The sequence below is a fragment of the Coloeus monedula genome, assembly GCF_965178545.1.
Source record: "Coloeus monedula genome assembly, chromosome: 5".
NCBI lineage: Eukaryota > Metazoa > Chordata > Aves > Passeriformes > Corvidae > Coloeus > Coloeus monedula.
The window spans coordinates 61,187,173-61,210,860 of NC_138785.1; positions in this window are offsets into that span (position 1 = coordinate 61,187,173).

The window sequence follows — 23,688 nt, forward strand, 5'->3', positions numbered from 1 at the left end:
CAATAAAAATGATGGCTCAAGGATTGTAGCTAAGTGTTGCAGCAAGGAATGAAGCTTTCTTCATATCTCAATTTCAATGTGGAGGGAGATATACTTTCCCTTAAAAAAAAAAAAAAAAGAAAAAAAAATCAACAAAATACAATTTTATTTTGTAGTAGGGATGGCCTTTTTCTTCTGTGTTGGAGCAAAGCAGACCACAATGGCGGTGTTGAATCATGACAAAGTTAGCTGTAATACCAATAGTCTGCAAGAGTTTTTCTGGAGGAAGAATGTGAAAATACATCATAGAAATCTCATTTATGAAAAAGGAAAATTTGCTCTGTGTATGAGAAAGACAAAAGTTAAATCATTCACAATAAAGAATTCTGTAAATTAACAGAGGAATTTGAGATTCGTCTCACTGCTAGAGGTGAAAAAATATCCTTGCAAAGAGACAGAGAGAAATCCTCTGCTGCAACTGGCATTCTTACTGGGAATCCTTATGCTCCATTTTAGAGCTACAGATAGAAGAATAGCTTTGAATAAACCTGGACTATCTTAAAGAAGTTTGGTGAATTCAGTCAGTTGAAGAATAATGTGGAAAAGAGCTCTTTGAGCTCACCGTACTGTTGTCTTCGGTCTAAACGTTTCTATAGTCAGGAAGAAAAATTGAAAAAGAAAAAAATCAGAAACTACTTTAATAGGAGAGATTAAAGAGATTTTCAGGCTTTGAGAAATTTGGAAACCTCAGAGTTAAACAAGAGGTTCCGGCCCCATGTGTATGATTGATCAGTCTTCCAGCATTTTCCCAAAACAGACTGCTCACCTCCAGTGAAGTGCTGTTATGGAGGTAATGTCTATCTCTTCCCAGACATAAATTTTCCTTGGTCTTTTGACCTTGTCCTGCATTTTCCTAGTCTAAGTTCATCAGCGAAATGGCAGCATGTGTATACCAGGATATGAGTTTAAAAGCATTATTCTAACAGGGCAGGTTGCAGTCTTGTCAGTGGGAAAATTTGTTTTGCATGTAAAGAGACACATATACAGCCAAATTTTAATGAAGGCAATAAATGGATACCCTCTCATCTCATCTAGAATAAATATTTTTCACACTACTGCTGACTGCAGAAGAATATGATGTCATAGCCACTATCTTCCCAAAAAAGGTCTTATGAGTTGCACATCTACTTCTTTTCTCCAATATACATTTTCATCACATTGATGGAAATGTATACATTAGCAAGGTAATAAGAAACATAGGAAATCCAGAATTTAGAAGTCTGCTGTGTGTATCAGCCTAACTCCTAATGAAGTTGAGAGGATAGATTACAAGTGTATAAGACAAAACACATAGGAGTCACTGTTTCTTTTGATCATTATTCTAGCTAAGTATTATATATTGCAGTTGAAAGTAGCTAAATACCACATGAATTTGCTTCTATAGAAGTAACTTCAGTGTACAGGTAGGGCGTTGTAGACAGTTTCTCCCTACAGCTGGTGTCATTTATGCCTGGGTAGAGTGGCTATGCATGTCTAAATAGCCTATTATAGCACAGAATTAACCCTTATCCTGTTCTTTTGTTAAGGCTGAGAAAACTTGTATTGGTGTGCTAGATCCATCAGCAAAGGAAATGGTCTCTCTGAAACTCAGGGTCCTGATCCAGTGCTTTGACAGTAAATGTGGAAGTAAGAAGCAAATCTTCCCTGGCTCGAACACACATGACATGTTATTGATACAGAACAGAAATGTATCTCCAAGTAGACGCAACAGAAACCAAAGCTGTAGCCAGCATTCATGGTAACTGAGACATGATGTAATCTCAGACAAGGTCATCAGTGTAAAAATGCCTTTTCTATTTATTTTTAAGATCTTTCTGCAGCTGCTGGTAGTAGAAGGAAGCTGCTTCTCAAAATGCTACACAGCTGAAAGAGGTTTCTGATAAGCTATTTGAGCTGTTCTCGCTGTTTAAGCCTCTATTCAGGAAAATATTTTGTAACCCCAAAAAGTGTTCCTGAAGGAATCAAAAGTGATTTGATTTTCTCAGTTTTTATCTTTAACTGCTGGATATACAGAGCATACATATACAGAGAATCTGTCTTCTAATACACCTTATGCAATCCCACTGGGTATTGTCATGCATACTAATGTACATCTATGGAAAATCTGCTAATAATCTACTTACCTGATGTGCTAGATATTAACTTTCTTTAATAAATTATCTAAAGTACCCCTGCACACAATCTTTCTAGTATTGCATTGTTTCCTCAGAATTTCATTTGCGCTTAAGTGTCAATATAATTGACTATGAGACGTGATTACACCAGCTGATGTGAGCAACTAAGATACTGCAGGTGAGCTCAGATTTTTTCATTTTTTAATTTCTTTGTATTCCAGAGAGCTACAAAACTTCCTAATTAGGTCTTTTGTGTAAATACACTTTTGCATCATCAAGGAATGGCTTGAAAAGCTGGTTTTGAGGAAACACAGTAAAGGTTTTTCTCAGGGCTTGCCTCTTGCACTTTGATATGTTTAGTCTCCTTTGTCCTCAGTGATATAACAGGAAAACAACAAAGAAAATATATCCTTTCTTCCAATCTGTCTTCTTGAGAAACAAATGGGTCTATCATGAACTGCCACCGGGGATAGGTAGCTGGGAGAAAAAAGTGACAGTGGAGGAACATCTCGAATGAGCAAATCTGAAATTTTAAGGAAGCAAGAAGGGCTGTTGTGCTTGGGGAGAGTTTGGAAGAGAAAATGTAGGATTTGAATAAAGCTTTGGGGATCGTTTCTCATTTCCTTAGCAGGAGGCAGAACCAATCTGAGGTAACCCTAAAAATGGGATCTCGTAGTGTTGAATTCTCAGGTGGAAGACATCAGTGGATTGGTCTCTGATGGAAATGGGGCTATGAAGGACTTTTCCTTTGAGAGTGCAGTGAACAGCAGACGAATAGCACACAGCCTGAGGAAGGTCCTATTTGGGAACCTTGGCTGTGAGAAAGAAACATGCATGGCTAGACCACTAAGACTCTCTTCTGTGGCAGTTTGAGTTAGGAAAGAGAAAACTCAAAGTGACTGGCAGCCAGAGAGGAGAAAGGGGTTAAGAGGTGAGAGGAAAGCGGAGTCTTTGGGGAGCAATTGGTTTCATTGCATTCATTTTGTTTGTGTTTTTCCATCAGTGGGAATGGCCATAAGTCCACTTGCAGTTTTGGTCAACTCTGTATGATTTTTCAGTCTGCATACCACAGAGGTGAGGATTTTCAGCAACAGAACAGAGGGGAATCCCATGTAGTCCACACAGTATCTGAAAATGGTCACAGTGGGAAATGGGACAAAGCCTTTTGGATCCTATTCACTTATAAATGTCTTACATATGCATTGACAGAGAGTGCTTGTCTTCTCCATTGGGGGGAGAGCTGAGAGACTGAAGGTCATAAAGGTGGACACCAAAGGCTTTCTTAAAAATTAAATTTTTACCCCTTTACAGTTTGCTTTATGATGCATGCAAAGCTCTCATATATTTGAAGAGATTCTACATTGATCCCTAAATCTAAACCAGACATTAAACTATTCAAGAGAAGTGATATTTAAACACTAAATTGTCTTTTTAGGCTATCTGTCCTCACATTGAAAACTTGGTCCTCTATATTTTTTGTTGTTACCATCACTTTTTAGGTCTCCACTTCCTTATTTACTTGACCTCTAAAATACAACTATGGAAGTCAGCTCTTGTTATCTGTAATATATAGGCCCAGTTACTTAATCTAATATTTTCTGTATGACCCTAGCTCTTTGTATGATGTAGGTAATATTTTTAAAAGATATAGAAAAAGTGTATTAATTGTAAAAGTATAGAATTGCAGATGATGTACATTTTGAATGTTAAATCCTTTGAGATTCTTTATACCTGACTGTTGCAGAACAAAAAGAAAACTGAAGTGGAATGATAGTGAAAACGATCCATTATCTGTATTTAGTCCCAATATTGCGTGTGGTTGAAACCAAAGCACCAGACAGCCCTTACATGCGGCCCTAGCTGAACTCTCCATTTTCTCATCTTTGCATCCCAACTCCCCACAGATTTATCTTTTATTAGTCCTGGCATATTCCATTAGCATCTTTTCTTTTTTATTTAATGACCTCTCTCAGAAGCACAGCTCAAAGATGATACCAGAGACAGTTACTTCCAGGAGTGCAAATGCTTCTTGAGTAGTTTAAAGGAAGGTAAAATAACAAAACCTTCTGAACTGGGAGTCTCAAATGTGTGTGATACAAGGTGCCTTTGATGTAGTTTATCAGACAGGATCATTTATTCAAAATTATGCACTACCGAAAGGAGACAACCAGGCTCCACAATCAATTTTAAAGGAAGTAGGATAGGGTTGTCAATATGCAGACATTGTCATTCTCTTTCTCTGTGTACTTATTCATTCTCTTTCCCCAGTTTTCTGCATGAGAATGAACTTTAGTGAGGTGTAGTTACAGAATAATGTCACTCCTGCTGTACATTATTTGTCCTGGAAATAGCTTAATTTTGGAAAGTATGTCATTAAGCAGAGTGTAAAGTAAATCTTCACATGGAAAACAAACACAGGTGAGGTCAGGAAAGGCAAAATCTTTAATTAACCGTAGACATTTAGGCTACTTTCATGAAGTAACAAAAATAGGCTAATATTCTAAACCATTTACATTCCCAAGGCAAGCTATTTGCTCACTGTGAATGGTAGAGTGTAAATGATAATGTTAATTTGCCCTTGAAACAAAACAGTTACCTATAACTTGGTGTTGAAAAACACTGTTCTTGTTTTAATACATGCCCAATACTCTTAAAATTATATATTTATATAAAAGTACCTTTAGCTCAAGAATATCTTCCTGACTAAAGTCTGGAAGCACAGTGAACATCAAGTGCAGCTACAGTCTTCACAGAAGTGTAAGTCTTCTGCGAGCATCCATCCAGATCTGAGAACACTTGGAGGTAGAAAAGGTACATGAATGTTCTCAACATGAAAACTGGCTCACTTGAACATGCCACTTCAGAAGCCTGTTGGGGAGTTATTAAAGGAAACACTGGGGGGAAATGCTCCATCAAATCACAAAGGTAGGTAGTATGCAAGGGGAGAACAAAGGCAGGTGAGAACAAAGTTGAGGACAGTGAATTTGAGTAGAAAATATTTGTAAAAACATCCTGAATTACTCAAACATGTCTGTTTACATTCAGACCTTGAAAATAAGTTTGTCTGAATGACAAGCGCCATCCAGTGAGACCAATTTATGTAAAATTTATGGTTATTTTTGAAAGGATACTTGGATGCTTTCGTCAGATATAAATGCATCATTTCTGCCTAATTCCCTCCCCACAATTAGGGTATCATGATTGAATTATTATAACTCTTAGTGCAGACAAATATTTATATTGTCAAGGCTTCTAAGACTTTTCTGTTAGTCAGTAGGTAACAGTTGCTGGTTAGGTCTACAGTAGGTTTTATTGTGCTGTTTAACTGCCCATTCCATGGTGGTCTAAGCTTTTCTTGTGACAAACGACTGCATGAAATTTGGGTGCTATATCATTAAGACAAGGAGAGGCATTTATGTTTTCCTCTATGTAATGTTACTGCTAATGTGTATTCACGTTGGGGGAATGATTTGCTTATTATGACAAATAGTGCATTTTCAAGTATTTAAAGATCTTTTTTTGGAAAGAATCCCTCCTCTATGTATGTATTGAAGGTATTGCTGGGACACAGCATGAGAACTTATGGTATAGTTATCTGAAAAAACTTACCCACTCCCTATAACATGTTTAGATTGCTTTTTTAGACTCTATAAAATTTTAGCAAGCACTAAACATAGAACTTCATTCATCATCACGCAAGCAAAGGCTGCCAAAGGAAGCCTACTCTTCCTGAGCTAAAAGTGGCAACACTCCAGTATTGGCAGAAATCAAATGAATCATTTCCTGCTTTTAGTTTTAGATAAATAATCAAAAAAGATTGTCTAGAGTCTGATCCAAAAGTAATTTTTCATAGCAAGGAATAAGACTACAGCTACAAAGACTTTAAGTGGGGAATATTATCCTGTTAATTACTTGACTGGAAAGGCCCTGAGGAACCTATAGTCAGATCAAAATATCAAAATCCAATTTAAAACAAAATGTTAAATAATCATATTGACTTTTAAGTAGAGTAACCTGAATTCTATTGAGAAACAGAGAAGTTAGCAGATTTAATTTCCTCTTGATGCACTGAATGAACTTGGTCCGACAGGCTCCTGGTGGATCTGACTCCTTTCTGTGGGAGAGAGAAGGCGGAGCAGGCAGAGCAAGGGCAGCAGCTGCCACTGTAGAGTGGAGAGTAGCGACTGTCCTGAGGAATTTCTATTTGTGAACTCTCTTTGGTTCCTTCAGTTCTCCCTCCTCTAGTATCCGCCATGAAAGGTGTGTCTAGACTGCTGACAGGGTGATGCCAGGCTACATTTGGGTATGTATGGTAAAGGGAGACCTAATTAAAGTGGTTGGAGGAGAAAATAATGGGGTAAAGAAACACCGGAACCACAAATGGACACTGGAAATGAACACAAAAAAGTGGTCAGACCAGGGCATGAAATCAGAGGTCAAAGGAAGACACTAATGGACAGAAGAGAAGAGTTGAGACAGTTTCAGTTAAGGGAACTACTCGAACTGTGTTGGGAAGAGGGGCAGGGTCAGTAACATAAAGGATGACATGAGGTAGGGAGTGGTCAGGCCTGTAAGAATCCCTGTGAGCCTCATGTCTCACAGAGGTTCAAAACTCATGGATAAGGTATGCCTCTTCCTCATTTGTCTTACCTGCCTGACCTAAATAATGACAACCTCTAGGATCCTGGGGGGGAGCAGGAGCACAGACAAATGAAAGACCTTGACTGATTTGAGGCTGAAGAGCAACAAGTTCAGTAAATAAATCCTGGAGCGAAAAAAAATGAAAGCCCAAAGGACAATCGTGGAGTCCTGATCATAGCTTAATGCCTGATTAATTGTCAGCTTCAGTGTTTGTAAGTTGATAAAAAGATGGTTAAATCAAATTTGAAATAACAAGTAAATTTGCATTATCTATTCTATTAAAAAGTAGAAATGACACTTTTGGTTTTCTTCCAGGTGGTAGTAGCATGACATTGCAATCAGCACTGAATGCAGATCCAGCCATCACCAGATCTACTTCTTGATCTCTGTGAGTGTTTCTCACAGGTCTGTCAGCTGGACCCTGTCTGTCCCATGGGAATTGATATAAATGTCAGATGGCCACTTTGCATGGTAGCTTCCACCTTTTGCAACAAAATTCAGTATTTTTCTAACAGCAGCATACAATGGAGTCCAGTTCTGCAACCAGCCCAGTGTGGAGCTCGTCTAGTAGAGCTCCTCCGGTGGAGCCCAGTGTCCACAGTAAACAACAGTAGAGCCAGTTTGAATCACATCATTTATGATGATGTACTTCTACAGTCCATGGTGTACCTATCAACAGTGACAGTAAAATCACCGTACAGCTGGCATTCTCAAACACTTACCCAGCTCTGAAAATAAGATTGGTCACATCTGGGCAGTCTCCCAGTCCCTTACAGGAATGTCATGGGATTGGAAAAATGAGCCTTCTCAGATCTATAAAGGGAGCAAATCCAGTCATCTGACTCTCAACATTGGTTCTGAATCACGAAATATTTCTCTGTACTGAGTGGTTCAGAAGAAGACCAGTAATTTATATATGTAATATAAAAATTATATATTGCAGATTTGTGGCTAAATCTAGTCAAGGATTTCTGTTTAGGATTTTGATTGTGCGACAGAAATCAATAAACTTCTCTTTCCTGGTTTTATGACCCAAACCTCCTGCATTCTTGCACAAATCACAAGATTACAAGTCTGAAGGAAAAATTTCTCTGAGATTTTGTTTGGATCTGATTGAGGCATTTTTCACTCAATTCAGAATCCAAATCACAAGGGTATTCTTGGCATAAGGCTTACAGTTGAAACCACTCAGGAATATACATGAGTATCGACTTGATATATGGTTTTGGATCATTTCGAAGAGTAAGAGGTGTGATTTGCTGTCATTTTTGGGATACAGACTATTAACTCTTTTCATGTCACCAGGAACAGAAGCATAGTGTGATGTCTTTATAACTCATATCAGTAGACATTTTAAAATCAGTGCCAGGTCATGGGTGCCAAAATGTTCAGACTATAACTGCACAACTAATAACTGTTGCCAAATTGGGTGATTTTTATGACTAGTCATGCAACATGTAGTTTTCTTAGTGCCTGAGCTGCTAAAATTCAGTATTACATAACAATGTAATTTCATTCAAAATAATAAAACAATGCAATGGTTGAGTGTCTGTTTTCATGGTTTCCAACAGAAGCTTAAAAATGTGACCATACTGTAGACTAAAAATAACAAAACAAAGGACACTTTATTCTTAAACTTGAAGTGCCAGCCAGCCTCATAACTTTTGGTGTCTGACTCATGATTTTTGAATGCTTGGGATTGGCAGTATTGTACTAATATGTTTTGTATCAAAATTCAACTTCAGAAAAACATAACTTTTTCCGTCTAGAAATTTGTAGGTCAAGAGGCTACAAGTCATGGAAGGAAGGGAAAAAATGAGGGTTCCCTCTCAAAACAAGACCTTTTGATATTGTTTTTTCCTAAGGAACGAAACCCTGAAGGAGGACCCATATTTCTAATATTTTCTCATGGGGCAGATCTTGCCTGACAGGGTGACTGTGGCTATGCAGAGGTGTTGCTGTGTTGCCTTCACGTTATGACACCGCAGACAACTCCACAGGGAAGTGCCAGTTCAGAATGCCTTGAAACTACCTTCTCTCAGTGCCCAGCCCAGAGCTGTGGGTGAATACCACATTTCTGCTCACAGTAATGAAACCCGGTGTCTTCCAAAATAAATATTGTTTCTTGGTTACTAATATAAATAAATGTATTGCACATTACATTTTTGGAGAAGAATGTGCAAGACCAACATTTTTGAAGTCTAAAGGAGAAGTCCTCCCTCTGTTTCCCTCCAGTCCCCTTACAGGGAAACTTCCACTTGAGTCAGTGGGAATTTACAAGACTAAAAACTACAGAAGCACCCCAAAGTACTTCAGGCTTTTGGTTTTTTTGTCTGAAAATAAGTATGATATTTGGATAAAAATTTTATTTGAGAAGGTGGAACAACTCTGGTATTTCTTTTTTTCTAACATTATTTCTTGTTAAATAGTTGTAAGTTGTAAGTGAAATAGTTTGTAGCTCTCCAAAGGGAAAAATGAATCATTTGTTCATTAAATGGAAAATTAAAGAAGACTAATAGCAGAGTTAAGAGTATGATTTATTACAGTTCACATCCTACTGTATGTCCACAAGTTCTTTTAATGCTTTTCATAGGAAACAAAACCTAGATTCACTTTCCCAGTGAATTTAAAACTAATTATTTTTCAAGAAGTTCTACCTTTCCTCTCACTTCATTTAGACTTGCAATAATTATATTCATCAGAGTTGTGATAGGTGATAGCGCTGGGAAGAAGGAGACAAGGAGAGAACAAATATTTCCTTATATTAGTCATCAGTCTTAAAAAGCCAAAGAATTGTTTTTGGGTAGGGAATGGGACTAAATTGTCTTCCCATTCTTAAAGCTAAATCTGTGGTTTGTAAAGAATTAGTGATAGATCAGCCTTAACACTTATCTGTTTGGATTGTGTTAAATTAATCCCTTGAAGAAATAAAAGTGCAGTCATGCTGTGTAAATACTTCATGCCTTTTTAAAGTGTATAATACAGTAAGAAATTTAATAATAGTAAACTTTCTCATCATGGTTGTATAACATCATGTCACAGATACCTTTTTTTTACTTGGTGGAAACCACTGTGGTTCCATTGTTGATGATTTTGTTTTCTTTTTACTTAAGTTATTTCTTTTCTGCTTTTCCACAAGGTGTTGATTTGAGATGTGGTATTTCAAAGCCAAAAAGCCAATTTCTCAGCTGATGTTTCACGCCTAGTTTCAGAACTTGTGTGTGCATGTGGAGAGAGATAGTTTAAAAAATGATTTAGGCTAAACTTTCTCCTTTCTCCCTTGAAAAGGAGATTGCCCTACTGAGAAAAACCTCTGGTCAATGCTATTCTCTAAGCAGCTCCCAAGCAGTGTCTGGGAGATGCTGACATCATGCCAGCAGTTTAAACTTCTTACTCTCGAGCACTATCACCTAGAAGTACCAAAAATATCTCCATTTTTTTTGTAGACACCTTTGCAGAGACACACATATTATTAGGACTGTTATGGCTTAGATGGGTAGAGTCAAGTTGTAGACTTCCACTGCTCAGACAAAAGTCTGTATTTCAAAAGTTTAGGAGAAATGGAAAAAAATGTTTCTGCTACTTCCCACTCTACCCATATTTCTTTTAATAGCAGTATATTGAAGGTATAGCCCAAGAAGTGGGAGCTGGATGGTGATTTGATCCCAAATCCTAGAACTGCCTATTTATCATCCACAAGGAAGGGATCTCGGTCATGTAACTTGAGTAATTTTCATGTGAAGCAAAGTCTAATATACAGCTGTTTGAGTGACTAAATTTCATGGGCAAAGTAAGAAGTGTTAATTCTGGTTTAGCCTGTATTTATTAAGGACAGAGATTATCTACAACTAGCAGTGTGGCTTTTGTTTTGCTGTCTGCTCATGGCCAGATATGTTCCTTCAGGCATTTCCATCATAAGACATTGCTTTATTTTTTCTACACAATTGCTTCCCTAATGAATTTTTAAAATGCTAAACCAAGATTCTGTTTATTGACCACATGAACTGCAACTTTGGCAGCAATCGGAAATTTGACTTTAAATCAGGAATGATATACACTTACTATGGTTGGTTAGAGATGAAACATGGTCCATGAGCATAAAATGGAAAATCAGGAAACTGAGGGCTTGTGATGTGCAATTGGTAGGCTGAATCTCTTCTGATGTTCCACTTCATGTTTGTCAGGTCTCATTATAAATTCAACATCCCACGTGAGGATGACTTCCAACAGTGTAAAATTAAACTATGGACAAATCTTGTCTTCCTAGAAAGTTTCTAATTTTCTTAGTGCATTTTTTAGAACTTGTGTTTTTGTTAATAAATTAATAAATAATTTCCTGGTGTTAGAGGCCAAAAGGAAAAGCAAAAATTAATGTAAACACATTGTATGAGTTGGGAGCTATGTCATGGAGAAACTAAAGAAAAATGTGATTCTAACAAAATAGAAAAGCTGGGCTCATCTACATGAGCAAAACACAGATCTAACTGTTAATTTATGTACTATTTCTTTGTAATGTAAAAATGACAAAAAGCACATGACAAAGCACAACAGACACAAAATCCACAGTTCCTGCTTAGTAATCCACGTGAGGTGGAGCAACCACAGACCTTGGGAGCCATTTTAAAATTTAGCTAGAATATAGGTACAACAAAGTCCTGAGTCAAAGAAAAAGTTATTTTATTTCAGTTTTAAACCTGAAAATGCTGGGTAAAATTTGTGGAAGAAAGATCAAAGACCAAGTAGCTGGTGCAGTAGTAGTGGTCAGACAGGAATTTGAGGAACACATAGTAGAGCATTGCTAACCTGAAAGCATTCACAAATCATCAATCAAGTCTGGAATGTTATGAGTTCGGGGAATTTTTGATATAATAAATATAGGACCTGTTTTGTCTTTTAAAGACTCAAAATCAGGGCATTTTTGAACGTTTTTTTATTTAAATCAAGTTGTGAACCATACTGTTATGTTTGGAAAGAATGAAAACTGAAATCTTACTGCTCAGGAAAAAAAAGAACTTTGAGAAAACACTTGTTGGGTGACTTGCAATAAAGGTCATAAAATTTGGCAATGCAGAGATAGATTAATCTGGAAAGCACTGCAGTTGACGAAAACTGCTGGAAGTAAGTATGTGAGAAATTGAAAATAATGCTTTATAATTTTTATAAAAATAGCAGTTATCATGCATAGGCCTGAACCCGAAAGCTTAGAAAAAGCTTAGAATTCTGATACTTGACTCACTCACAAAGTATCCCTGCTCTATGGAAAATATAAATTATCAAGAAACCATCTGAGTTTTTAATTTCATCTATGCTTTTATCTTGTATGATTTGTCTTATACTCTTATTTTGTTGTCCTGTTTAGAAACAGAAATAGTGGCAAGCACTATTTAGTATAACATATGTAGAGCTGATGAAAAATCTTTTTTTATCATGGATTGTAGAGTAACAAAAAGGTATAAGAAGTAAAATTTAAAGCATACAATCAGGGATGGACTACCATTATTTTGCTAGCTCTAATTTAGTAAGATCAAAAAGTTTTAATTAGTCTGGGCTATTATGTTTAAGTACTGAAATTGTTAGTGATCTAGACAGGCAATGAATAAATACTATTTCATCTGCTTTGTGGTGGAGTCAAAAAGTGCTTCAAACTCTAATCAGTAGTAGTTGATATCGGAAAGCTCTTATTTTCGGTTAGAATAAAAAAATGTTGTGTTTATATTCCAATTCAGAATTGGACTTTTTTTACATTAAGCCTTTTTAGCAGTCTAAGAGAAGGAATCCAAGCTGCAAAGGCTTTTTTGTCACTTCATTTCTGACTACTATAAATGTTTGCTAAACTATTATTTTATTAATCTGGTTTTTGTAAGGAAAAACCTCACCTCCTCTTTTCAGCTGGGGAATTAAATGTCACATTTCCTACTGAAGGACATATTTTATGGAGAAGTTATAAACCCTAAAATTAAGTTTGCAATGGAAAATGTGACAAGCTTAACTATGGCAATTCAAAAAATGTATTCCTAACAACGCATAAAGAACTATATATGTATTTGAAATGTATTTGCAACATACTATATGTTCCACTTAAACACTTAAAATGGAAAAAACCAGCACATACCCCAACTGTCTACTAAGTATTTTTTAATATAGCCAGAACACATTGAAACCTGTAGGACTGAAGAGTATATGGTAAGTGTTTAAATAACATCAAATGCAATAAAACATTTCATCTGAAATGTTATGCAGGTGATAAAAATGTCATGCAGAATTACTATTTGGTGTGCTTTGAAAAAATATAATTAGGAGAAAAGACATAGGGAAAACTTAATCACTAAAGAAAAACCTGTGAAAATGAAGCATATTTGTATTTGTTCAAGTATTCAGAATTTTGCAGCAGATCAGAAGCTTTATTAACAACTGAGTTCGACTACTGTGACACACTGTGGTGGGATTGGACATTTCCATGCTCATGGATATCAAGATGTGTGAAGAGTTTGGAACCTCAAGACACATGCTCCTGCCCAAGCCAATGAATCTAGCAAAAGAGGTAATAAAGGAAGTTTTTTCTCTCCTTTCCACCTTTTCCCTCTCTTGAGGGGAGAGAGGAGGTGAACTGAAAGTTATATGAACCTCCTGCAAGAGAAAGTGGCAGAGAGCAAGAGGGGTTGACAAAGGAGAGGAAAAGAAGAAAATGTAGGATACCTTTAAGATTTATTCATGAAAAATTAAAAATAAAAAGGAAAGAAGTGAAGTAGAAAGAGACATAACTCATGGGAGGTGATTCTTTGGGTGAGTAATATAGTCTGTCCATTTGTTAGACAAATGTTGGAAAATAAATGTGTTCTACATGTTGCATTGTAGTTTTCTTTTTTTTTTTTTTTTGTTTGGGAATGGACAAATAGGCTTGAGGGGAATTTTGACCATATATTCTTAATACCATTTTATGATTTTTATAAAAATGATACTTTGAGTACGGCAAGGATAATTTTAGAATTTAAAATAAAGCCATTGCCATCATTATTGATTCAATATCCCTTCTCTTGCCAGAAGTTCTACCAATTGCTCTCTGTTGACATACACTCTTTTTCTTATTTAGTTGCCTATGATAAATCATCATTTCCATTTGAGAAGGAGAAAGAGAATCTCTTGCTCTTGTTTCCTGTCATACTAGCATCATCCTGAATACTCGCTCCTGTTCTCTTTCAGAATACTTATTTAGTTACCTTGTCTGCCTTTGCTGGCACCAAAGACTTACTGTGCAAGAAGAAAGGTCACTTCTGTCTGGTAAATAATAACCCTAGTTATTATTTTGAGGAGAGGCATGAGCCGCCGCTACTTTCTCTAAGCTTTTCCTTAAGGCACAAGATGTTTTCACTGCTCTGCCATTTCTTCTTTCTCCCCAAGGTCGGTTTCATTTTCAGTGGATACACTTAGAAAAGTCTTGGACTTGATTCAGTTAAAATTACTGTATGTTTGGCCTCTGTATCATGGAAGCATAAGCAAAGCAGCTAAACACTGTGGAAAGTTGTTGTTCTCTGTTTTCTCTGGCCATGCATAAAGTTCTTCAGTGAAGAAGCTTAAACATTTTGCTTTGAATTGAGTCCCCTGGAATTCTATGCTTTGTGGTCTTATGCTAAATTTTAGACAGAATATAAATGGGCCCTTACTTCTCAACACTCTTCACAGTAGCTGTTTTTTTAAATTTTTTTTTTATTTTTATTTTTTTTAACATGGTGAAATTCAGTATGATTCAGGCTCTTTGTCTATACCCAGGAATAACCCAGCTTCTTTTGTCTGTATGGGGAAGAGATCCTAAGAAGTCTGATAGCTGGTGAAAAATGCTAAACCTCTGTCTTTCCCTATTCATAGATACTCTATAAAATTAGAATCAGTTTCAAGAATAACTATTTAAAATAACCAGGGAATGTCTGCTCTGCCTTGAATGGCATCAGTAGCTGGATTTCCCTCTTGCATTTTGGCTAGTAACTGAGAAGAGCAAACCAAACTGGTTTGGGAGGCATTTGACGGTGTCTTGGTGGTGTGCTACAACTCCAGCTTGCTAGTAATTTGTGATTTGTAAAGAAGAGGATATCCAAGGATACACGCTGGGATTAATTAAATGTTGCCCTGCATATTTTAAAATTACTTAGCTTAGAGGAACAAGGGTCTGTTTTGTAGTCAAAACAGTATGGCATCATACTGCACAGTGTGAAAAACAATGCTGTCTGCAAGCTGTTGGAGAACCAGACCCTGCTAGGGACAGTCTGGGGCAGAGTTGGAGTTGCAGGAATTTCAGAATCAAGATCAGGTGTTTGTTAGTCACAACATCACTACATTCAAGGTTATCTCCCATTCATTCTGCCTCTTTTGTTGGTGAAAGACCAATCAGTGAAGTCTATGGATGGAAACACAAGGTTCAATTCATAGTTTTCCTTCTTCAAAAACTGATGACTTATTATGAAATGTTTAGCTTGTGACAAAAATCAGCAAACTCATTAAGTATTTCTTGCTTTTGTTAAAATGGCTGAGATAAATTATTTCATAACCAACATCACTGTTGGTTAATGAAAAAATCCTGTGCATTATGTGCTGGTTTTGGCTGGGGTAGAGTTGATTTTCTTCACAGTGGTTGGCACAGGGCTGTGTTTTGGGTTTGTTCGAAACACTGTGATAATAGAGATGTTATTGCTGAGCAGGGCTTGCACAGAGCCAAGGCCTTCTCTGCTTTTTGTGCTGCCACACTGGGGAGGAAGTTGGGGGTGCCTGGGAGGCTGGGAGGAGACACAGCCAGGACAAGGGACCTAAAATGACCAAAGGGGTGTTCCAGACCATTTGATATTGTGCTCAGTATATAAAGTGGGGGAAGAAAGAGGAAGGGGGGGGATGCTTGGAGTGATGGCATTTGTCTTCTCAAGTCTCCATTATGTGTGATGCAGCCCTGCTCTCCTGGGGACGACTGAACACCTGCCTGCCCATGGGGAGCAGTGACTTAATTCCTTGTTTTGCTTCGCTTGCATGTGCAGCTTTTGCTTTCCCTATTGAACTGTCTTTATCTCAACCCATGAATTTTCCACCCTTCTGATTCTCTTGCTAATCCTGCTGGTGGGAGTGAGCGAGCGGCTGTGTGGGGCTTGGCTGCTGACTGGGGTGAAACCATGACACAGCAATGCAATTTACATTAACCTAATTTAATTTGCATTTGGAGTCAATTTTGAATTAAACTACCAAAAATACAGGTGCTTAAGTATAATACGTCTTAAAACATTACATGGAGCTTATCTGTAAATGAATGGCTAGCAAAGACTGGTAAAAAATTCAAAAGTCCATTTAAATTAATATTTTTGACTATAAAATGGAATTATTTACTCTTTATTACTTAAAAGCTGTTTTTAATCTGTACATTTAATATTGTACTAGAGGAATAGTGGAAGAGTACTGGTGTTTTAACCACACTTAAAGCTATTTTAGAAAAGACCACCACATTAATTTGATTCTCTAAACATTTTGTTTTCATTTTATTGTCACTATACTTCAGATTTTTTTCATGGTGACAATAGTTTTTTAGAGGCTGACCTATAGCTTTCTGTGAAAAAAAAACCAATATAAAAAAAATGTTAACTAGACTGTAACCACTCTGGTACAACTCAGCAGAACACGGGAAGTATGATGGTTGTTGTATTTTCTTGGTATTGTAAAGAAATTTCTGAAATTTATAAAAAACAGTACAAAGGATTACACTGTCTCTACTATTCTCATAAACAGTGTGATTATTAGTGAAGGTAAATAAGAATATCAAAATTGATGTAAGAAACCTAATTAATAAATGTGAACCAAAGTAGAATACAATGAATCAGCACTTGTTAATTTATCTCTTTATGACACATGCTTGCATAACATGCTGAACATGTGCATATAAGATCTGAGTTTATTTTCACAACACTGAGTGAGATGCCATTAATTGTTACTAGGTAGAGAGAAGGAAAGTATAATTACAAAAGTGGGTACAATTCTCTATTTAGACGTGTTCAAGGTAGCTCAGCATCTTCGATTCCAAACTAGGGATGCAATATTACCTGTTGTTTACTAGAGCTGCTCAACAGAGAAAATTTGTGAATTAATGTCTATTCTCTTATCAAATCTTTCACAATTTGAGAGTTAGGCTTTGACCATCCAAAGAAAAATGAGCTACCTGTAACCAAAGTAATCTGACCATTTAGAAAAATAGCAGCTCCATCAAAATGTTGCTATTCAACCTAACAGAACAGTATGACTGCATGGGTAGAGAAAAAAGCCCTGTATAAAAATGCTCTGTACAATTTTTATAAGTTGGATTAGTATAGTTATAATTATTCAAGGTATAACTTTGGTAGGAAAAGAGTTCAATTCCATGTTTTTAGTCATATTGGGTGGGCAAAAATTAAATGTTTGTCAGTGATGCACTCAAAGCTGGGCAGAGTGACACAGTTCTGGACAGCCCTGTCGCAAATTGTCTTGATATCTGGTTTCCTTATCTGCTGTTGTTTTGAAGATCTTATAACCAGTGCTTTAACTACATCCAGGCATATATATTAATGGACACTGGAGACAGGTCCAGCCTATTAGAAATTTAGGCACAACAGGGTTATAAATGTTACTTGATACCTTATAAAGCCCAAGATACCTGACCAATGCATAGGCTCTGCTGCTTGATGTAGTCAGGTGATAACATATGTACACTCATGCTGCCTATTTCAGCAAGTGTCAAACGTTCATGCTAAGTACTACATAAATTATCACCTAATTAAGCACTGTTATGGTTTGGATTGGGAGGGAAGTGTAAACTTGATTCTCCTTAGAGAGCTATATGCAGAAATATGATGTAGAATTCATTTTATGTATAAAGGTCAAAGACCAGACTTTTTCAGGTTTTTTTGGAAGAAGGAACTGGAAGGGAACCTTGACTTCCTTAATTAAATCCTTTTCTGCTCATGAAAATTCTAAAAGGTTAATTTGGTTTTATGTATACTTCCCCATTATATTGTAGAGATGTCAGGAACACTGTTCTGTTACTGGCACAGTTTATACCCTATTGGCTTTCTAAACTTCCCATTGCTACTCTTACATCAATAGTTACTGAATCATAATTTATGAATGCCAAAAAAAATATTCACCTAGAGGTATGAGTTTAGGATTAAAAGATAAGGCTGTTATGAAATGGTCTTATCTGAAGATATTAAACATGTATAAATGTGTCTATATATCACTATATTCAGAAAAACATACTTAAATATATTATTTGTATGTTAGATGTGAAGATACATGTACTGCTGCTGGTCCAGCCATTATGTTATGCTGCCTGGCTATGAAATTTAAAATACAGAATCTGCTAGCAATCGCTCTTGGTGCTTTAGATTACAACATCCTTTAGGACAGGAACAGCATGTATCTATGTTTAACTCACCTAGAAAAATGTGGATGCAGAGGTGAGTGACATTTCTGGCCACTGCTAGATTATAAATGAAGTAAAATGTTCATGGTCCCTGGAAGAAGGGAAAATGGTCAAAAATATGGAAATAAAGGGAGAAATCAGAAGTCAGAGTTACTAAGGAGCAGTTAGGGATCAAACTATGTATTTTCAGGCAATAAAAAGATTCTTCTAAAGCAGTCTGTGGTACTGACATCAAAAACAAGGAGGTCAACATTAGCAGTGTGACAGTTATAACATTGATTCAGAAAATTGTATGCTCGTTTATTTTTTCCTCCAACTAGACGGCAACCAGCTGAAGAAAACTAAGCACCTAGGGACATCAGTGTTAAAACAACATATGAGAGTGGAAAGAAACACAGAGTGGAGTGGGAGGAAAAAAATAGTCAAACACAAAGAGGCAAAGTAGCCAAACAGGCAGTTTCTTATCCCAAAATGCCTCTGACATTTCTCCTTCTCTGCACTTCAGGAAGGTAGAGAGGAGAGAAATGACAGCAGTGAAATATTTTTCTGTGTCAAACAGTTTTCCACTTCCCAAATACCACCGCTACCACAGCTGGCATCACAGGTAATCTTTGCAAAATGCCCAGGGCTGCACCACTGTAGAGACCAAATTACTTCCTCTTCTCCTCCCCAGGTGAAGTCTGAAGCATGTTGGCATTCCTGTGCCGGAAAATTTGTATTGGCATTACCAATACCAAGAAGCAATTTCCTTGCTATGGCGTGTCTGACCTAGTTACGCATTCAGCCTCTCGACTGAACGAGAAAGGAGCTGTTTGCAAAGTTCATGAAGATCTTCAGGGGTACTGAACCAGCTCAGCACTGGTATAAGTAGTAATATTTTCACTACCTTCTATGAAGTCTTGTTCTCTATGTCTGCATGTTTTGAATGATATGCTTTTACATATGACTTTTTTTTGCTAAGACTTTACTAAGGGGAAAATTCAGAAATAGATATCTATCTATACATACAAGGCAACTTGACTAACTAGCAGGTCTTGGACCGGAGATGCTCCTCAAAAAACTAAGGCCAGACCAAATGGGTTTTGGACTGTTATATCAACCTTTGTTTTCAACACATGGATGTCAGAGAAAAATGAAGTATTCAATTTTTATTTTACCTCTGAACTCTATATTTTGTCCTCTACTGTAGTGCTCAAAAAATATTTTGCTCTATTATAGTTGTACCACAATGTTGCAAAAATGTGTGTTCTGTTAATTTCAGTACCACAGGAATCAAAAGGAAAATGTCACATTAGTAGGAAGATCCCAGTGTTTCTTTAATGTTGCCATGCCAGCAGTATGCCCTACAATAATCACAGCCATTATCAGACAGAGGATGCTTCTTACAACTTTCAGACAACCCTGACTGAGTCAGTCATTCAACAAGTTTGTCCTGTTATTTTGTATTATAACCATGCTGCTCTGCTGTTGGTTCAATGGATATTTAAAGCCTGCAGATAGAAGAAAAGCTGCTTTAAATTGTTATGAGGTGGGTCATGATCTCTGTCCCACAAATCAGCAAAACCACAGGTGATTCTGCAGCATCTCTTTCTCCCCTTCTTTACCACAGGGAACTTAGGATAAAATTCATTCAAAGTAATTTGGATTTCATTTACTTCAGTGAGTGAACAGCCAGGTCTGTAGAGTATGGACTACTCCTAGCTCTGCCATTTATTACCGCTGTGTCTGTGAGCCAGACTTACTGCTTGTGGTCCTGCTTTTTTCACTAAGAAATTATTTTGATGCTTGAATTTGCACAGGTTTTAAATGCCTGCTGGCCAGGGGACAAAAAATGGCAGAACAAGAGTGTTCTCTGGGTTTCTATTTTTTGTATGCACAAGTCAGGCAATTGCATCAGTTGATAGTTTTGTTAAAAGGCAAACTAGATGATGCAACAAATATGATGACATTAAAGAAACTCCATGGTCTGCTCTTTTGAGGTCTTTAGCAAAGAGGAACACATGCACCTCTGGCCCAAATTTGGTTTACTGATCTTTCATTTCCTCAGCTGAATGTTTAGGATCAGTCAGTGTGCTAGAAATCCTACTGGACTCGCAGCCAGTGTGCCTGCAACGCTTCTTTCAGCAAACACAAACCAAGTTTAAGGGCCTGGAAAACAGTACAGCAATTTGTTGGCCCAAAAGCAAAAATAAACCGTGCACAGTATGTCACATCAACTCTTAACTGTCTGCAGGAAGTGAAATGTTTGACAGGGAAATATATTTGCTTGTGGCCTCGTTTGATTCATGTTTCAAGGAAAGAATTGAAGTCATACCCCCAGTGGAGCACTTACATCAATCAAGGGGAGGATACTACGATCTCCAAGATGTCATCTTCCTTCACCCTCCTCCCTGCTTCCCTGTGAAGGCATACTGCCATTCCAGTGAAGGAGATTTTAGAAAAGGGTTACAGTGTGTTTTTCCTGTGTAGGAAAAATTGGATAGGACGAGTTAGGTGTAGAAATCTTTCCATATTGGGAGGGGATGATTTCATTGTGGATTTCTTTGCATCTAACTTTGCACTCCCTGCCTCAACCTAGTAGGAAAGCATGCAGAAATATTAGCAGAGGCTTCCACAATGTTAGTATAAATTTGGAAGAACTCTGTAAAGAAGCTGTGAAATTACCATCATGCAAAAAATGTATGGCAGAAGAGACCAGGTCCAGAGTGCAGAAGATGATTTATAGAATACAGTTGATAGACCTTCATCCAGTTTCTAATTTCTGATTGGGTTCCTGATCAGTTTTCTCCATCACAGTGCAGATCCTGTTAAAGATATCCTCTCGACTAAACTCAGAGTTAGCTTCCTTGAGACAGACTAGTAAAACTTATGCTTAAAAGTAAAGACAAAATTTTTAGAGAGAAATTGGAGAAATTTACTGATGTTGTAGTGTTCTTTTCTTTGTCTCTCCTTCAAGTTACGCTATTTTTAACTTTGTTCTTTTTGACATGGGGAATCAGAGCCCTGTTAGAAACTTACCACAGCACCTCTCCACACTGCTGTCATTGATGGGGAGGTAACTCCAGAACATCATTAAAGATGTGTTTGTGTTTTTGTGCCCAAAATATTTCTTAAGCTATTTTAAGTAGGCAAGCAGATATGTATGTAAAGTACTAAAAATAAATATTTAAAAATACTTGACCTCAAAATACCGATCCATGAGAAGTAGAGGGTAAAAGGACCTTTAAAAGGATCTTTTCCTTGCATCCTACCCATAGCAGAGCCTCAGATTTATAGACTTGTGGTTAAGGCAGATGTAGATCGAGCTGCAATGTGAGATGGCATCACAGGAAGGGCCAGATATTTTCCAGGTTTCTAGTACTCTTGGCACAGGTGTTGAAGCTCTCAGCATAGGATGGGAGTCTCCCATCTGCTCTTAGTGAGATAGTACAGCTCACAGAGGCTGCCTTATGGGTCACAATCCATGCTTAGGAGAGGCTGTTGTGAACACTGCCTCTTACACAGTTGTGGTTATGGCAGGAATTATGTTTTTGTGCAATATTAGCATAATTGCTAATACATGGCTAAAAAAGACTTTGATTTTACTTGGACAGAAGCATGCTCCCTTTTTGAAAAGCATGAATCCTGCCATCAGCTTGTTCTCTTGACTTTATTTACCCCCTTTCTGCTCTTCTTGTTCTGTTTTGTTGTGTTTTATTATTATTATTTTTTTCTCTTATTTTTTTGCCTTCACAGCAGGGAGGGAGCCAGCCCTTTGCGGCTCACCAGTTCTCCATGGAGCAACAGGAACCAGACCACAGGTTGGGCACCTCAGCAGGCTCTTCTGAAAGGAGCATCAGACAGAGTATTAAAGAAAGGTATGTTCTCACAGTTGCCCAGCACTATCAACAGTAACCAGCAGGATGATCTGGATTTCTGCAGCCCCATGCCAGATGGCCCCTGACTCCAGTCTTCATTGCAGGTCTGTGCTCTGTGGTTATGGCAAGACTTCATTCTGAAATAGCTGCTTGGGTTTTGAAATTCAGGCATGGCCCTCTTATTTGGATATTTCAAGCTGCAGGTTTCAGTTGAACCCATAAGCAGCAGCTGGATTTAACAAATGAGGACAGATTTTCCCAGGTATTTAAAAGCTGGGCAGAATGATACAGTGTTTACAGGCAGCTTGCTCCATGCTGAATGAAATCCAGAGAGAGACATTGCTTCGGGGCTTACACATTGCAATGCACATACGGTCAGAAGTTACTTTGAGTGTTTATGCCCCACATAAACAAAAATGTTTTGCCTAATGTCATGAAAAATACAGAGGATTCTACAATAACAGTGAACAATGTAAGTTTTAATTTAAAACTTAGTATTGCAGAGAACTCAGTCTCTTAATGAAAGCTTTTGGTCTTCAAATCGAAGCCAAAATCTGTTTTTAAAATTTGTGCTTTAGAGCCTTCCTGTTTTGATGATAAAGAGTGTTTCATTAAAAGAGAAATATCTCCAAGAAAACAGATTATGTAAATACATGAGTCTGATTTTTTCTTATGCTGAGGGTTATATCCAGTCTTGAAATACTTCAGAACAGAGAGGAGAATTGGTATATAAAAATAATGGCATAATACAGCAAGGCAGTAGTCTAACATAAAAACAGGCAGTGTTTGGGGGTTTTGCTGAGCAAATGCATCACTGATTCATATGGAATACACTCCTTGTTTCCAGGACATAGTCAGCTTAGTTTCAGTGGTTTTCCAGAGTTGCAAAATGTTGAAGTAAAGGTTCATTTTAATCAAAGTAGGGGCAGCCCATTTTTGTGTAAGTTCATCTTTTCCTTTGTTAGTGATCTTGGTGTATTGGGGAGACCTGTCAATGTTAGGAAGCAGCAAAGCCGAAGAGCAGTAGAAACAGGGGCTTGAATGCTGGAAGTGATGAAGAAAATCAATTCACAAATCCTCTTCAAAAGATCAGGGCTCCTTGCCTTACTATTAAAGGGAGCAAGTGATCTGTAGTGATGCCTCCTTGTTACAAAAACCATTTTCAATGCATGTCTCTCCACTAACCCAGTCACTGTTTTCTGGATGTTTTGTGACACCACAAAGCAGCTGTTCTTTTACTCTTCTGACTAAGCCATTTATATTCAACCCTGACATTTTAATCTAATAAAAAAAAAATCTTTTTACCTCCTTGCAGTATAAACAGAGAACCTCTATATAATGGGCATCTGTGGAATATGGAATTAATCCCACTAGTGCGGAAAAACCTTCATAAGTCTCTTGCGGCTTCATCACTCTTTGAGTTATGAGGTCTTCCTCTCACTTGTGGGATAAAGTCCAAATCCCACAGAAGCTTATTATGTGTCCACTATTTATAAAAACTTCATCATTTAAAACAAAACACTTAAGAAAGACACTGGGAAACATTTAAAATCAAAGAGGTTTCAGTCTGGAGAATATTTGTTATATTTGAAGATTTTTCAAAGCAGAGAAGAAA